Genomic DNA, 19,627 nt, shown 5'->3' with positions numbered 1-19,627 from the left:
TCCAAAATCTTCGAGAAACTCGTGCACAGGAGACTATATTCATTTATAACGTCACAGAACATACTCAGCCCCTGCCTGGAGGTTACCTGGAGGTTATTCCGGGGATCAACGCCCCCGCGGCCCGGTCCACGACCAGGCCTCCCGATGGATCAGGGCCTGATCAACTAGGCTGTTACTGCTGGCCGCACGCAGTCCGACGTACGAGCCACAGCCCGGCTGATCCGGCACTGACTTTAGGTATCTGTCCAGCTCTCTCTTGAAGGCAGCCAGGGGTTTATTGGCAATTCCCCTAATGCTTGATGGGAGGCTGTTGAACAGTTTTGGGCCCCGGACACTTATGGTGTTTTCTCTTAGTGTACCAATGGCGCCCCTACTTTTTATTGGCGGCATTTTGCATCGCCTGCCCAGTCTTTTACTTTCGTAGGGAGTGATTTCTGTGTGCAGATTTGGGACCATTCCTTCCAAGATTTTCCAAGTGTAGATTATGATATATCTCTCCCTCCTGCGTTCCAACGAGTACAAGTCAAGTGCTTTCAAGCGTTCCCAGTAGTTAAGGTGCTTGACAGAACTTATACGTGCAGTAAAGGATCTCTGTACACTCTCTAGATCTGCGATTTCACCTGCTTTGTATGGAGATGTTAATGTACAGCAGTATTCCAGCCTAGAGAGAACAAGTGATTTGAAAAGGATCATCATGGGCTTGGCATCTCTCGTTTTGAAAGTTCTCATTATCCATCCTATCATTTTCTTTGCACGTGCGATCGTGGCACTGTTGTGATCCTTGAAAGTGAGATCCTCAGACATTACTACTCCCAGGTCCCTTACATTATTTTTCCGCTCTATTGTATGGCCGGAGTCAGTAGTATACTCTGTTCTAGTTATTATCTCCTCCAGTTTTCCATAACGGAGTAGTTGGAATTTGTCCTCATTGAACATCATATTGTTTACCGTTGCCCACTGGAAAACTTTGTTTATATCTTCTTGGAGGTTAACCGCGTCCTCAGCAGATGACAGCCTCATGCAGATCCTAGTATCATCCGCAAAGGATGATACGGTGCTGTGGTGTATATCTCTGTTTATGTCTGATATGAGGATAAGGAATAAGATGGGGGCGAGTACTGTGCCTTGTGGAACAGAGCTCTTCACTATGGCAGCCTCCGATTTAACTCTGTTGACCACTACTCTTTGTGTTCGATTTGTTAGGAAGTTGAAGATCCATCTCCCCACTTTCCCAGTTATTCCTTTAGCACGTATTTTATGGGCTATTACGCCATGATCGCATTTGTCAAATGCTTTTGCAAAGTCTGTGTATATTACATCTGCATTCTGATTTTCTTCCAGTGCATCCAAGGCCATGTCATAGTGATCCAGTAGTTGTGAGAGGCAGGAGCGACCTGCCCTGAACCCATGTTGCCCTGGATTGTGCAGATTTTGGGAATCCAGGTGATTTGCAATCCTGCTTCTTAGCACTCTTTCAAAGATTTTTATGATGTGGGACGTCAGAGCTATTGGTCTATAGTTCTTAGCTAATGCTTTGCTGCCACCTTTATGGAGCGGGGCTATATCCGTTGTTTTAAGTGACTGTGGAATTTCACCCATGTCCAAGCTCCTCCTCCATAGTGTACTTAGGGCACGCGAGAGGGGTTTCTTGCAGTTCTTAATGAAAACAGAGTTCCACGAGTCTGGGCCCGGGGCTGAGTGCATAGGCATGTTGTCAATGGCTTTTTCGAAATCTATCGGAGTTAGGGTAATGTCGGAAATCTGGCATACATTTATGGAGTTTTGAGGCTCATTCATGAAGAAATCATTTGGGTCGTCGATCCTCAGACCGATTAGTGGTTCACTAAACACAGAGTCGTACTGGGATTTCAATATTTCACTCATTTCCTTGTTGTCGTCTGTGTAAGTCCCATCCTGTCTGAGTAAGGGCCCGATACTAGATGTGGTATTTGCCTTGTTTTTGGCATATGAAAAGAAATATTTGGAATTTCTTTCAATTTCACTAATAGCTTTAAGCTCCTCCTGCCTCTCCTGGTTCCTGTAAGAGTCATTTAGCTTAAGTTCGATAGTTTCCACTTCCCTGGTCAGCGCCTCCTTTCGTGTATCAGATATTCTAGCACTCCTGAGGAGCTCAGTGACTCTTCGTCGTCTTCTGTAGAGGGAGCGTCTTTTTCTCTCCAGTTCACTCCTGCTCTTCTTCTTTCTTAGGGGAATATGCCTAGAACATGCTTCGGCTACCAGGAAGTTGATCCTTTCAAGGCACTGGTTTGGGTCCATGTCATTTAAGACATCTTCCCAACATGTTTCGTTTAGGACATGGTTTACCTGGTCCCAGTTGATGTTCTTGTTGTTCAAATTATATTTTGTGAAGACACCTTCACCGGTACATGCATTCTGCTGTTCAGGACCCCTATGCATGTACGTCTGGACTTCGATTAGATTGTGATCAGAATTAGTTGTTTTTGATATTCTTATGTCTCTTATCAGGTCCTCATTATTTGTGAAGATAAGGTCAAGTGTGTTTTCTAGTCTTGTTGGCTCCACTATCTGCTGGCTTAAGGTGTGTTTTTCGCAGAGACTTAGTAGCTCGTGTGTGTGTGACCTTTCATCTGCGCTACCTCCGGGGATTGTTTCAGCTATAACATTATTTGCTACATTTTTCCATTTTGTATGCCTTAGGTTGAAATCACCAAGCAGTAAGATGTTTGGGGATGGAGCTGGAAGGTTTTCCAAACAGTAATCGATTTTCAGTAGCTGTTCCTTGAACTGTTGGGAGGTTGTATCTGGTGGCTTGTATACAACCACAATGACTAGGTTTTGGTTCTCGATCTTTATTGATAGAACTTCAACTACCTCATTTGTGGTGTTCAGCAACTCCGTGCAGATAAGGGACTCTTTGACATACAGGCCAACCCCCCCTTGTTGCCTGTTTTTTCTGTCGCATCTAAAAAGGTTGTAACCACTTATCCATATTTCACTGTCAAAGTGATCTTTTGTGTGAGTCTCTGTGAAGGCTGCAAACATTGCATTAGACTCCACTAGAAGTCCACTGATAAAAGGTATTTTGTTGTTGGTGGATGGCTTAAGGCCCTGTATATTAGCAAATATGAACGAGGTTGTATTCTGTGTTTGTTGGGGGGATTTTGTTATTGGCATCAGTAGTTGTAATTCTGGAGGGCCATGGGTGGCCACTGGCTGCGCCTCCAGTCCAACAAGGCTCCAAGGTGGTGGACTATTTTTGTTATTTCCTTCCATTTTCTTTTTTCGTTTCCTGCCACTAAAAAATCACCTGGAGTTGGGTAGTCGTAGCTACTATTGTTTGTCCTGTGGGGTCTGTGCCTCCTGGTCCCTTTTAGATGGTATGCAGGGCACTCGATGTTGTAACACTGCTTCTGGAGGACCGAGGAGTGGCACATTTTTGGGTGAAAGAAAGTACAGGAAGAAGAGCGACACACTCCTTTAGACAGGAGGTCGCTACATTTTTTGGGATGGTCAAAGTTGCATGTCCCATTTTTTTCCCCTGTTATTCCATGCTTACAGATGCCCCAAGCATAATATTTGCACAAATTCACCTTTGGTTGAGAATTGTTGGGAGGTGTGTTGTCAATTTCTGCAGGTTCTGGGACTGCACTATAATCCTCAGTATCCAAGCCAGGGCCACCCCGTCCTGGATTCCATCTACTTTCCCCAGTAGAGGAAGGAGACTCCTCTCCAACATCTGTACTGTGGGCCACGGTCTTGTGCAATGATGGTTGTATATTTACTGTTTTTGTGGTGGTTTGGGTAGTGTCCCTAGGAGAGTCTGGGCTGGCAGTAAGGCTGGGGGCTGGGTCTGGGTCAGCACTGGGGCTGGGGGATGGGGCTGGGGCTATGACTGTGATGGTTGCAGAAGAGTCTACTCCAGAGGAGGGCTCCTCTACTACATCTGTACTAGGGGATATGGCATTGGTAGCTGTGGAGGAGTCTTTAACTGAATCCAGATTTTCACAATGGCTGGGGGCTGGGTCTGGGTCAGCCCTAAGGCTGGGCACTGAACTAGCTGTTGTTTTTGTTTCCCGTGTTTTTTCTAGTGTGTATCTGCTTATTTTTGGGTCAGTTGTTGTAGACTGGGCATTCTCTGTGTTAGACTTTACTCCTCTCCTATCTTCCCATGCTCTATATATTCCAGGTAGACTATTCAATAGTTCCTCCTTTTTCTCGTGTTTATTGTTTATTAACCTCCTGGATTCGGGAAAAATAAAAGCACTAATGATGCAATTATAAAAATGCTAGACCTGCTTTACACAGCATTGGAAAATAAGGAATATCCGCTAGGAATTTTTACTGACCTAAGAAAAGCGTTTGACACAGTAGACCACGGCATCCTACTCCACAAACTTGACCACTATGGTATAAGAGGCCATGCGCTTGCATATTTTAAATCCTACCTTTCTAATAGGTATCAGTATGTCACCATTAAAGACACAGCCTCATCAATACGGCCACTTGATACTGGAGTTCCGCAGGGAGGTGTCCTTGGACCCCTGCTCTTCCTCATTTACATCAATGATCTTCCAAACATATCCCAACACCTGAAACCCATTCTCTTTGCTGACGACACGACTTATGTCATCTCCCACCCTAATCTTGCCACCCTCAACACCAATGTTAACGAGGAGCTGCTCAAAATATAGACTTAGATGACAGCCAATAAACTTACACTTAACACTGGCAAAACCTACTATATTATGTTTGGTAGCAGAGCAGGTGTTGCGCAACTTAACATTAAGATCGACAACACTCTAATTGCCAGACATAATGAGGGCAAATTCCTTGGCCTATACCTCGACAACAACCTAAATTTCAGCACTCATATCCAACACATAACAAAAAAAATATTCAAAACGGTGGGGATCCTCTCCAAGATACGATACTACGTACCGCAAACTGCCCTTCCCACACTATACCATTCACTTATATATCCATACCTCACCTATGCTATCTGTGCTTGGGGTTCAACTGCAGCAACACACCTAAAGCCAATAATAACCCAACAAAAAGCCGCAGTAAGAATAATCACTAAATCCCATCCCTGGCAACACCCCCACCCACTCTTCATAGATCTAAACTTACTCCCTGTTCAGAACATCCACACTTACTACTGTGCAATCTACATCTACAGGACCTTAAACTCCAATATTAACCTTGACCTAAAACGCTTTCTTGATAGTTGTGACAGGATCCACAGGCATAACACCAGACACAAACATCTCTATGACATTCCTCGTGTTCGACTAAACCTTTACAAAAATTCAATGTATTTCAAAGACCCTAAAATCTGGAACACCCTACCTGAAAACTCTAGAACTGCAGACACATTCATCACTTTCAAAACTACAGTTAGAAAACATCTTATCTCCCTGATCCACCCCGACAACTAACTACATGATAACCATCTGGTGTTCACAATTACACTCACTCACCCACTGACTATAAACCCAGAAATACTAATCTTAATCTTAAAATAATAAATCCTAACTAGTCATAAGTTTGCCTATGATACTCCAATATAGGCACCTTGTATTGTGCCAAAACAAAAGCATTCACATTGCTAAACTCACAAATTATGATGTAGTCACTTAGCCTTAATACCATAATCTGTAAGGATTTAATGTTAAGAATTAATCTAAGTCTGCTCGAAATGCCTTGCCATGCTAGGTGTCCTAGTGGCCCCCTCTGTAATTAGTATTTTATAACATGTAAACCACACAATACCCAAAACCTGTAAACTCCACATTGTAACCCTTATAGAGAATAAACTTGAAATGAATTGAAAAAAAAAAAAGTGGCCCTCTAGTGTAGGGTATGCGTGACGCGTCGGGATGGATGCACCGAGGTGTGGGCGGGCCAGGGGTGGGAGGACCACTGCCACCCCCGTCGCCTTGAGGAAATCTGTCAGGTCGCGCCGTGATGTCCGCCGTCGATAATTTTAGACAGTCGGTGATGACGGGAAGGGGAAGGGGTCGTCTCGGGAGGGGAATTGGGAGGGAGGGAATATGTAATTGGGAAGGGGCAGGAAAAAACGTTATCTTTTATTTTAATTCAATAAAATATATGTAAGCTTACACTACAGAAGATGCCACCAGTGTACCATGTAGCCTTAGTTTATTTCAGTACATTAAGTTAGGTAAAGTAAGATTTGTCAGGAAACTGGACAAGTGTTTCCTGAGGCGGGTCCTAGTCATATGACCCGCTGTTGGAGCTTTTAGTTATGCGACCGAGGCCTTCCACTGGTCGACCCATTTAAAAATTATGATTATGATTATAACCATTTCATCTTGTGAACACTGTACTGGACAGTGTATGAACAGACCTCAGGCAGCGTGGTATTTAAAACACGTTAGTGGCCACTCTCAAAGTTTTTAAAATGACGTATGACCATAGTGGTTTAGCGCTTAGTGTCGATTATAATAATCAGTGTTTACACCTATCACTGAACATACCTGAGGCAGCCTGGTGTTATCCTAGTAACCTCTCACGCAGTCCCTGGTGTTATCCTAGTAACCTCTCACGCAGTCCCTGGTGTTATCCTAGTAACCTCTCACGCAGTCCCTGGTGTTATCCTAGTAACCTCTCACGCAGTCCCTGGTGTTATCCTAGTAACCTCTCACGCAGTCCCTGGTGTTATCCTAGTAACCTCTCACGCAGTCCCTGGTGTTATCCTAGTAACCTCTCACGCAGTCCCTGGTGTTATCCTAGTAACCTCTCACGCAGTCCCTGGTGTTATCCTAGTAACCTCTCACGCAGTCCCTGGTGTTATCCTAGTAACCTCTCACTATCACTCTGACAAAAAACAAAATCACTTAAAACAAAATCACTTAACATTTCTTACCACTTAACTATTCTATCCACAATATTTTTCAATATTCTGTCTTAACCAAGTCCTTCTTCTCCCTATTTCTTTAAGGCACCAGCTGTCTCTGTTCACTTAGCAGTCGGATGCTAGCCGACTGGTGTGGGCAGCATCCTGGGGACAAAATTAACCTAAGTTACCCGAAATGTTCTGCATAACCAGGAGCTTTCTATATAGTATGTCACTGATGTCAGCTATGGTCTGTATAAGTTGTATCATGTACTTGTAGATTATTATTATTATGATTATTATTATTATTATTATTATTATTATTATTATTATTATTATTATTATTATTATTATTATTATTATTATTATTATTATTATTATTATTATTGTTATTATTATTATTATTTTATTATTATTATTGCCATCCCTATGAGGTAGGAAGAAATAAACTAAGTTTCCACACACCCACCACTGTCAGCCCAAGAAGTGTGTTCCTGTTGTCTTACGGTGAATTAAACATTAGCACTATTTCTCCAGTTGTTTCGTGAAGAAATAGAGGACAATTTGTTCCTCCAGTGTTCAACGACTTTGTAAGGTCGATCTAACCATGGTTGGTAGCCCTCAGCTTACACACCGAGAGTCCGGGATCGATCCCCGGCACGGGTGAAACATTGGGCATATTTCCTTACACCTGCAGCACCTGTTCACCCATGCAGCGGTAAGTAGGTACCTGTGTGTTAGCAGACTGTTGTGAGTCGCATCCAAAGTTGCCCCAAACTCTGCATAACCATTGGCTTTATTATTATTATTATTATTATTATTATTATTATTATTATTATTATTATTATTATTACCTAGACCCAAGCATAGGTTCACAGATGTATATGTACAACAATGGGGAATGTGCTCCTTTATTGGACTCAAACTCTCATATAAAATAGTCAGTTGGAGTCGTTTTTATGACCCGCTTGCGAGTGAGAGAGAGACTATGAGAGAAGGTAAGGGAGAGAGAGAGTGAAGGAAGGTCCCAGCTACATGTGTTGGGGACACAGGTATAAGAAGTTAAGAACACATGAAAAACACCTGACTTGTGTGTATATATAGCAGTGGTGAGCGCACACAGCCAAGAGAAATATACAATATACACACTTCCATCGCTGTTCTCATACACATACCCACTTCCGCCAGCAATGCTAAAATACGCCAGTAAGGTAAGCTACTCCAGTAATGGTAAGATACGCCACTAACGGCAAGATACGCCACTAACGGCAAGATACGCCAATACTGCCAAGTAATGGCCAGTAGAGATATGATATGCTGGTAACGATAGAATACGCTAATAAAGTAAACGCCACTAACGGCAAAATAAATAACGCAAAGCTGCACCATTAAATGCAAAATAAATAACGCAAACCTACGCCAGTAACAAGAAGATAAATAACGCAAACCTACGCCAGTAACAAGAAGATAAATAACGCAAACCTACGCCAGTAACAAGAAGATAAATAACGCAAACCTACGCCAGTAACAGAAAGATAAATAACGTAAAGTTACGCCAGTATCGACAAGTAAATAACGTAAAGTGTGACCCATTTACTTAAATTCCGTTAATAACCAATAACGGAAGGAAGGGAAACGAGACCCTAAATGACTAAGACTAATTGGGTTGGTTATTATTGAACATTATGTTTCCGGGTAAGTGGTAAACCCGCAACGAGTCATACAGCGCCTAAGGAATGGGAAGCAATCAGATCTGATCCGAAGAAGGGAAAGGTAACTCCAGTTCCTTGGATCACAAACATCAGGACACAAAAAAGATAAGGATGAGACTTTTTACTTTTTTATTTTTGTCGCTGAAGTGGCAGGTTTATTGTGTACCTCATGTCCATCCTGTGGATGGTAGCGCAAGAACATATGGGTACACAAGAGGCCTAAGAACTTGGCCCCAAAAGGGCTAACAGGAGTACATCTGGATTTTTATCTAAGTTACTTAATCTGTTGCAAGCAAATATCTTGACATATTATATAAGTGATTATACTACCACTATATATCTCAACAAGTGGACAGTTAAGTACATAGTGTTCAAGATAGTGACCACAGGGCTGGCCACTTACTTTGCATTTGGTTTGATCACCATCTGTGTAGTTGTCAAACCGCCAGAAGTACTTGTAACCAAGCATAAGCCTGGCTACTACAACATCAGTCAGTCTATTCACGTAACAGGTTGTTCCATGAACATACTTATCTACGTTCATGATATCATAGTGACTGACAGATCTACTCAGTCTTCAGAATGCAGATGTAATATACAAAGACTTTGCAAAAGCGTTTGGCAAGTGCGATCATGGCGTAATAGCGCAAAAAATACGTGCCAAAGGAATAACTGGCAAAGTGGGGAGATGGATTTTCAACTTCCTAACCAACCGAACACAAAGAATAGTGGTCAACAGAGTTAAATCGGAGGCTGCCATAGTGAAGAGCTCTGTTCCACAAGGCACAGTACTCGCCCCCATCCTGTTCCTCATCCTCATATCAGACATAGACTGAGATGTAACCCACAGCACTGTATCATCCTTTGCAGACGATACTAGGATCTGCACGAGGCTGTTATCTATTGAGGACACGGTTAACCTCCAAGAAGATATAAACAAAATTTTCCAGTGGACAACTACTCCGTTATGGAAAACTGGAGGGGATAATAACTAGAACAGAACACTTGGGAACACTCTGGCCATACAATAGAGCAGAAAAATAATGTAAGGGACCTGGGGGTAGTAATGTCTAAGGATCTCACTTTCAAGGATCACAACAGTGCCACGATCACAACTGCAAAGAAAATGATAGGATGGATAATTAGAACGTTCAAAACGAGAGATGCCAAGCCAATGATGATCCTTTTCAAATCACTTGTTCTCTCTAGGCTGGAATACTGCTGTACATTAACATCTCCGTTCAAAGCAGGTGAAATTGCAGATCTTGAGAGTGTACAGAGAACCTTTACTGCACGTATAAGTTTTGTCAAGCACCTTAACTACTGGGAACACTTGGAAGCACTTGACTTGTACTCGTTGGAACGCAGGAGAGAGATATATATCATAATCTACACTTGGAAAATCCTGGAAGGAATGGTCTCGAATCTGCACACAGAAATCACTCCCTACGAAATACCCCCAATTAAAAGTAGGGGCGCCATTGGTACACTAAGAGAAAACACCATAAGTGTCCGGGGCCCAAGACTGTTCAAGAGCCTCCCACCAGCCATAAGGGGAATTACCAATAAACCCCTGGCTGCCTTCAAGAGATAGCTGGACAGATACCTAAAGTCAGTGCCGGATCAGCCGGGCTGTGGCTCGTATGTTGGACTGCGTGCGGCCAGCAGTAACAGCCTGGTTGATCAGGCCCTGATCCACCGGGAAGCCTGTTCGTAGACCGGGCCGCGGGGGCGCTGATTCCCGGAATAACCTCCAGGTAACCAGGTACATTCCTGTGACATTCACTTTCATAATATGCTCGACATGGAGTTTTATTCTACGTTTTCCATCAGGTTTCTTTTCTTTGACTAACTTAACAAGTTTATCATGAAGGAGTAATCAGATGTGTGATGGAATCCCTAACAAATTTACATTAATTCCCCCTTCTCATATTTTTGAATATCTATGTCTGGTTTCTCCCGTAAGTATTTTGTTAGTGTTGTTATGTTGTTAGTGTTATTATGTTGTTAGTGTTGTTATGTTGTTAGTGTTATTATGTTGTTAGTGTTGTTATGTTGTTAGTGTTATTATGTTGTTAGTGTTATTATGTTGTTAGTGTTATTATGTTGTTAGTGTTATTATGTTGTTAGTGTTATTATGTTGTTAGTGTTATTATGTTGTTAGTGTTATTATGTTGTTAGTGTTATTATGTTGTTAGTGTTATTATGTTGTTAGTGTTATTATGTTGTTAGTGTTATTATGTTGTTAGTGTTATTATGTTGTTAGTGTTATTATGTTGTTAGTGTTATTATGTTGTTAGTGTTATTATGTTGTTAGTGTTATTATGTTGTTAGTGTTATTATGTTGTTAGTGTTATTATGTTGTTAGTGTTATTATGTTGTTAGAGTCGTTCAGTGATGATGTAGAATCAGTAATAATCAGTCTCATAAGTTAACTTTAGTACCATTAGGATAGCAAACTATTCAGTTTAGAGTGTAGACACCCAGTTGTTAATGGTATTGGTGTAGTTGATAGGCTTTAAACTATCATGTATACAATGAAAGGTGTGCACTTCTCGGTATACGTATACATCTTGTTTACGTGGTATAATGTTTGTCAGAAAACAGGACATGTGTTTCCTGACGCGGGTCTTCGTTATATGATGATCTACAGCTGGAGGTTTTGGTCATCTGACCGAGGACTTCCGCCGGTTTACTGGTTATAATTATAACTATTATGAATTAAAAATGGAAGAATGAACCTGATTACTGAAGTTCATCTAGATTAAGTTCAGGGAACTTAGTCTAGATGAACTTAAAGTAACCTTCGTAGGGTTACAAAGAGACCGTGGCACAGGTGCTGCAGGATGTCATGAAAACGGTTCACTTTCTATACCACAACAATAATGCTACCAAATATTGCTCTGCCTGCATATACACAGAGTTGTGTGTGTGCATGGATCGCGTGTACACAAGTGGCGTATATATGGGTGGCGTGTACACGGGTGGCGTACACGAGTGGCCTGCATATGGGTGGCACCACTCGCGCGCCAGCTGATGATGATGATGCCTGTTGGTGCCAGTTTTTTAATTACTCATTACTCTATAAATACAACACTGCTAATGGAGAACGCAAATGGGTAACCTTCAATCATAGAGTGAGCACTCAGTGATTTTAATAAAGTTGTACTATATATGTGTGGTGATGGTGATAGTGGCGGTGGTGGTAGTGGTGGTGGTAATGGGGTATGTCTGGGAAGGGCTGGCAGTGCCCCACCAACGCTTTCTCTGGACGGGTCCACCGCAGTCACCACAACCACCCCCACCATCACACTAGGAATCACCACAACAACACTGGAACAACTCCTCTTCACCCTCGTAGGTGTGACTGCTGTGATATCCTCAAACAAACCACATGATCAAAGAACACACCAGAGGATATTTATGGTTTGCTGGAGTGCAAAGTTAGTTATCCTTTCAGTACTGGACTCCAAGCTAGATGATGAGGTCTTTAACAAACCAAATATACTCCTCAGATCACTCAGGATAAGTTCCTCCAGTGCGCAAACAATTTACATTGGTTTCAAAACTCGGATAGATTATATTACAGTACTGTGACTTACAAGAAACAATTGAGTACAGTCGTTTATCAATTATGTTGAATGGTGTTGTGATCAGAGTGAACACGGAAATTTCATAACATATTGAAGAACTCCGCGTAAGTTCATTGACCTTGGAGTAGATCCTTAAAACGTGAGACCGCGATGGTCTTAAAGCTAAAGTGTTTTCAAGTGTTGAAAAATACTGAGTACCTGTGAGCACGTGGAAGCTGTCTTCGTTAACCCCGTGACAGAGGGTGAGCGGTAAGACTACAACACATCACACACAGGCAAAAACACATGGACACAGACACAAACACAAACACAAGCACAGATACGTGAACACAAACACCCATGCACAGACACGTGAACCCGAACACAAACACAGGCACAGACACAGAAATACACAGGCACAGACACAAACACAGGCACAGACACAAACACAGGCACAGACACGTAAACATAAACACAAACACAGACACATGAACACAAACACACAGGCACTGATACGCAAACACGGACGCAAGTACGGACACAAACACACAGGTGAGTACAGTCACACACACCCCCGCAACCTCAACTAGGTGAGTACAACTAGGTGAGTACACATACACATCCCCCCTCACACACACGATAGCATTTTTTTTTCCTGATTCACTACGAGGAGACGACATAAAGATAAGACACATTACGATCCATCTTTTCATCTTCATGACGAAATAAAACTGTGATAAGCACCACTACCACTCTTACCCCTCCACCTCCACCAGCACTACTACACACCTACTACCACTAACCATAGCCACCGAGGTAAGCATTACTCAAGTCCTCCCGCTGTCTCGTGTACTTCTGTTACCGCCACTACACTACATTAATAACAACGGACATTAACTCGTCCCGTCAGATAATACTGTTGATTTATAACGCTGAGAAGACCAGCAGGAAGCAGTTTTAGCGTCTGGGATACATCGTCTGGTATACAGCGTCTGGTATACAGCGTCTGGGATACATCACCTGGGATACAGAGTCTGGGATACATCACCTGGGATAGAGTCTGGGATACATCACCTGGGATAAAGAGTCTGGAGTACATCACCTGGGATACAGAGTCTGGGATACATCACCTGGGATACAGAGTCTGGGATACATCACCTGGGATACAGAGTCTGGGAGATTGGGATACATCACCTGGGATACAGAGTCTGGGAGACTGGGATACATCACGTGGGATACAGAGGCTGGATAAATCACCTGGGATACAGAGTCTGGGACACATTACCTGGGATACAGAGTCTGGGGTACATCACCTGGGATACAGAGTCTGGGATACATCACCTGGGATAGAGTCTGGGATACATCACCTGGGATACAGAGTCTGGAGTACATCACCTGGGATACAGAGTCTGGGATACATCACCTGGGATACAGAGTCTGGGATACATCACCTGGGATACAGAGTCTGGGGTACATCACCTGGGATAGAGAGTCTGGAATACATCACCTGGGATACAGAGTCTGGGATACATCACCTGGGATACAGAGTCTGGAATACATCACCTGGGATACAGAGTCTGGGATATATCACCTGGGATACAGAGTCTGGGAGACTGGGATACATCACCTGGGATACAGAGTCTGGGAGATTGGGATACATCACCTGGGATACAGAGTCTGGGATACATCACCTGGGATACAGAGTCTGGGATACATCACCTGGGATACAGAATCTGGGATTATTATTATAATCAAAAAGAAGCGCTAAGCCACAAGGGCTATACAGCACAGAATCTGGGATACATCACCTGGGATACAGAGACTGGGATACATCACCTGGGATACAGAGTCTGGGATACATCACCTGGGATACAGAGTCTGGGATACATCACCTGGGATACAGAGTCTGGAGTACATCACCTGGGATACAGAGTCTGGGATACATCACCTGGGATACAGAGTCTGGGATACATCACCTGGGATACAGAGTCTGGGGTACATCACCTGGGATAGAGAGTCTGGAATACATCACCTGGGATACAGAGTCTGGGATACATCACCTGGGATACAGAGTCTGGAATACATCACCTGGGATACAGAGTCTGGGATACATCACCTGGGATACAGAGTCTGGGATACATCACCTGGGATAGAGAGTCTGGGATACATCACCTGAGATACAGAGTCTGGGATACATAACCTGGGATACAGAGTCTGGGATACATCACCTGGGATGCATAGTCTGGGATACATCACCTGGAATACAGAGTCTGGGATATATCACCTGGAATACAGAGTCTGGGGTACATCCTGGGATACAGAGTCTGGGATACATCACCTGGGGTACAGAGTCTGGGATACATCACCTGGGATACAGAGTCTGAGGTACATCACCTGGGATACAGAGTCTGGGATGCAGAGTCGGGGATACATCACCTGGGATACAGAGTCTGGGAGACTGGGATACATCACCTGGGATACAGAGTCTGAGGTACATCACCTGGGATACAGAGTCTGGGATGCAGAGTCGGGGATACATCACCTGGGATACAGAGTCTGGGAGACTGGGATACATCACCTGGGATACAGAGTCTGGGAGATTGGGATACATCACCTGGGATACAGAATCTGGGATACATCACCTGGGATACAGAGTCTGGGATACATCACCTGGGATACAGAGTCTGGGATACATCACCTGGGATACAGAGTCTGGGATACATCACCTGGGATACAGAGTCTGGGATACATCACCTGGGATACAGAGTATGGGATACATCAACTGGGATACAGAATCTGGGATACATCACCTGGGATACAGAGACTGGGATACATCACCTGGGATACAGAGTCTGGGATACATCACCTGGGATACAGAGTCTGAGATACATCACCTGGGATACAGAGACTGGGATACAAAGTCTGGGATACAGAGACTGGGATACAGAGTCTGGGATACATCACCTGGGATACAGAGTCTGGGGTACATCACCTGGGATACAGAGTCTGGGATACATCACCTGGGATACAGAGTCTGGGAGACTGGGATACATCACCTGGGATACAGAGTCTGGGAGATTGGGATACATCACCTGGGATACAGAGTCTGGGGTACATCACCTGGGATACAGAGTCTGGGATACATCACCTGGGATACAGAGTCTGGGATACATCACCTGGGATACAGAGTCTGGGAGACTGGGATACATCACCTGGGATACAGAGTCTGGGAGATTGGGATACATCACCTGGGATACAGAGTCTGGGATACATCACCTGGGATGCAGAGTCTGGGATACATCACCTGGGATACAGAGTCTGGGATACATCACCTGGCATACAGAGACTGGGATACATCACATGGGATACATCACCTGGGATACAGAGTCTGGGGTACATCACCTAGGATACAGAGGCTGGGATACATCACCTGGGATACAGAATCTGGGGTACATCACCTGGGATAGAGTCTGGGATACATCACCTGGGACACAGAGTCTGGGAGACTGGGATACATCACCTGGGATACAGAGTCTGGGAGATTGGGATACATCACCTGGGATACAGAATCTGGGATACATCACCTGGGATACAGAGTCTGTGATACATCACCTGGGATACAGAGTCTGGGATACATCACCTGGGATACAGAGTGTGGGATACATCACCTAGGATGCAGAGTCTGGGATACAGAGACTGGGATACATCACCTGGGATACAGAGACTGGGATTCATCACCTGGGATACATCACCTGGGATACATCACCTGGGATACAGAGTCTGGGATACATCACCTGGGATACAGAGACTGGGATACAGAGTCTGGGATACATCACCTGGGATACAGAGTCTGGGATACATCATCTGGGATACAGAGACTGGGATACATCACCTGGGATACAGAGACCGGGATACATCACCTGGGATACAGAGACTGGGATACTTCACCTGGGATACAGACTCTGGGATACATCAGCTGGGATACATCACCTGGGATACAGAGTCTGGGATACATCACCTGGGATACAGAGTCTGGGATACATCACTTGAGATACAGAGACTGGGATACATCACCTGGGATACAGAGACTGGGATACATCACCTGGGATACAGAGTCTGGGATACATCACCTGGGATACAGAGTCTGGGATATATCAACTGGGATACAGAGTCTGGGATACATCACCTGGGATACAGAGACTGGGATACATCACCTGGGATACAGAGACTGGGATACATCACCTGGGATGCAGAGACTGGGATACATCGCCTGGGATACAGAGACTGGGATACATCACCTGGGACACAGAGTCTGGGATACATCACCTGGGATACAGAGTCTGGGATACATCACCTGGGATACAGAATCTGGGATACATCACCTGGGATACAGAGTCTGGGATACATCACCAGGGATACAGAGTCTGGCATACATCACCTGGGATACAGAGTCTGGGATACATCACCTGGGATGCAGAGTCTGGGATACATCACCTGGGATAAAGAGTCTGGGATACATCACCAGGGATACAGAGTCTGGGATACATCACCTGGGATACAGAGTCTGGGATACAGAGTCTGGGATACATCACCTGGGATACAGAGCCTGGGATACATCAACTGGGATACAGAGTCTGGGATACATCACCTGGGATACAGAGTCTGGGATACATCACCTGGGATACAGAGTCTGGGATACATCACCTGGGATGCAGTCTGGTATACATCACCTGGGATACAGACTCTGGGATACATCACCTGGGATACAGAGTCTGGGATACAGAGTCTGGGATACATCACCTGGGATACAGAGTCTGGGATACATCACCTGGGTTACAGAGTCTGGGATACATCACCTGGGATACAGAGTCTGGAATACATCACCTGGGATAGAGTCTGGGATACATCACCTGGGATACAGAGTCTTGGATACATCACCTGGGATACAGAGTCTGGGATACATCGCCTGGGATATAGAGTCTGAGATACATCACCTGGGATACAGAGTCTTAGATACATCACCTGGGATACAGAGTCTGGGATACATCACCTGGGATACAGAGTCTGGGATACATCACCTGGGATACAGTTTGGGATACATCACCTGGGATACAGAGTCTTGGATACATCACCTGGGATACAGAGTCTGGGATACATCACCTGGGATACAGAGTCTGGGATACATCACCTGGGATACATCACCTGGGATACAGAGTCTGGGGTACATCACCTGAGATACAGAGACTGGGATACATCACCTGGGATACAGAGTCTGGGATACATCACCTGGGATACAGAGTCTGGGATACATCACCTGGGATACAGAGTCTGGGATACATCACCTGGGATACAGAGTCTGGGATACATCACCTGAGATACAGAGACTGGGATACATCACCTGGGATACAGAGTCTGGGATACATCACCTGTGATACAGAGTCTGGGATACATCACCTGAGATACAGAGACTGGGATACAGAGTCTGGGATACATCACCTGGGATACAGAGTCTGGGATACATCACCTGAGATACAGAGTCTGGGATACATCACCTGGGATACAGAGTCTGGGATACATCACCTGGGATACAGAGTCTGGGATACATCACCTGGGATACATCACCTGGGATACAGTGTCTTGAAGCATCGGATTCACTGCCATAAATGCAGTTCAGTAGGACTATTGGCCCATGCTAGGCAGGTCTAATTACACCCACTCATACACCCATTCCAGCTATATATTTAGACCGCTAACCAAATAGAGAAGAGAGAGAGAGAGAGAGAGAGAGAGAGAGAGAGAGAGAGAGAGAGAGAGAGAGAGAGAGAGAGAGAACTAAAGCAGGAAGATGATGAGTGAAGCGGAAGATGAGTATCAGGTATCACTCTGGCACTCACTTCCTGTATCACATCACAATCTGTTGGATCATGTTAATGATCTCGCCAATGTATAACAGAATAATACCTGAGGAATGATACCTGAGGAATGACATATAGGTCATGACACCTGTGGCATGACACCTTAGTGATGACACCCGAGGAAACATACCCATGGCATGACACCTTAAGTAATGACACCTTGTGCTTGACACGTGAGGGAAGACACCTGTGACATGATACCTGGACTATGACACTTGTGGCATGACACCTGTGGCATGACACCTGTGGCATGACACCTGGGCATGGCACCTGTGGCATGACACCTGGGACACGACACCTGTGGCATGACACCTGGGGCATGACACCTGTGGCATGACACCTGGAACATGACACCTGAGGCATGACACTCGTCAAGGGTAGATAAATGTCATAATATTAAGTCATGAAGTGATAACTACTTACGTCAACGATAGTCAGGGAGAGTGAGGGAGGGAGAGTAGGGAGGAGAGAGTGAGGGAGGGAGAGTAGGGAAGAGAGAGGGAGGGAGGGAGAGTAAGGGAGGGAGAGTGAGGAAGAGAGAGGGGAAGGAAGCTGACGAAAAGTACATGGAGACAGAAAGAGAGAGAGAGCCAGACAGACAGACAGACAGACAGTGACAGAGAGAGAGAGAGAGAGAGAGTCACCTGCCAAGGGTCGTCAGAGCTAACTTTATGTCCTTTACATGGAACGTTGCATCGGCACCTTTACAGTGAAAGGAATTGGTTGGTTGGCAGAGTTTAAAGCCTATCAACTACACGAGGGTCTTTCAGGGTGCATGTCATCTGTTCATCAACCATCGAAAACACTTCAGTCCCAATTATTGGAGTACAGAGATTATAATAAACAGTAGGTGCACATACACACACACACACACACAAGGGTAACAGGAATAACGAGAAAGCCGTGGTATACCCAAAGGTGTAGAGAGGCCAGAACCAAGTGTGCTAGAGAATGGAAGAAGCATAGAAGGCAAAGGAACCAGGAGAATAAGGAGAGTAGTCGTAGAGCCAGAAACGAATATGCACAGGTAATAAGGGAGGCCCAAAGACAATACGAAAATCTCATAGCAGCGAAAGCCAAATCTGACCCGAAGCTGTTATACAGCCACATCGGAAGGAAAACAACAGTCAAGGACCAGGTAATCAGGCTGAGGAAGGAAGGAGGAGAGATCACAAAAAACGACCGCGAAGTATGTGAGGAACTCAACATGAGATTCAAAGAAGTGTTCACAGAGGAGACAGAAGGGACTCCAGAAAGATGGAAAGGTGGGGTACACCATCAAGTGCTGGACACAATACATATAACCGAGGAAGAAGTGAAGAGGCTGTTAAACGAGCTAGATACCTCAAAAGCGATGGGGCTGGATAACGTCTCTCCATGGGTCCTGATAGAGGGAGCAGAGGTGCTATGTGTACCCCTAACAAGAATATTCAACACATCTATCAAAACAGGGCAACTACCTGAGGTATGGAAAATAGCAAACGTAGTCCCAATTTTTTAAAAAAAGAAACTTTTTTAAAAAACAGTCATGGAGAAGATTATCAGGAGAAGAGTGGTGGAACACCTAGCCGACAGGGACGGAAAATC

The 19,627-nt window shown here is 44.5% G+C and overlaps 1 protein-coding gene across 5 annotated transcripts in view; it reads left to right on the top strand.

Moving 5' to 3' along the window:
* The first annotated feature begins 11,804 nt into the window (after positions 1 to 11,804).
* The window catches only part of LOC128698058 (fibroblast growth factor 1), a 55,167-nt gene continuing 47,344 nt past the window's right edge, over positions 11,805 to 19,627 (top strand). Inside the window, exon 1 of one of the 5 annotated variants that reach the window (XM_053790191.2) lies at positions 11,805 to 11,910. The gene's annotated coding sequence lies outside the window, so the exon portion shown is untranslated. Of the gene's footprint in view, positions 12,396 to 19,627 lie in introns of all 5 variants that reach the window. The other 4 variants (XM_053790174.2, XM_053790184.2, XM_070090216.1 and 1 more) reach the window with 4 other exon arrangements.

The sequence above is a fragment of the Cherax quadricarinatus genome, chromosome 31, assembly GCF_038502225.1.
Source record: "Cherax quadricarinatus isolate ZL_2023a chromosome 31, ASM3850222v1, whole genome shotgun sequence".
Classification (NCBI taxonomy): domain Eukaryota; kingdom Metazoa; phylum Arthropoda; class Malacostraca; order Decapoda; family Parastacidae; genus Cherax; species Cherax quadricarinatus.
Note: the sequence above shows the minus strand (reverse complement) of the source record. Positions and strands in the feature narration are given on the sequence as shown.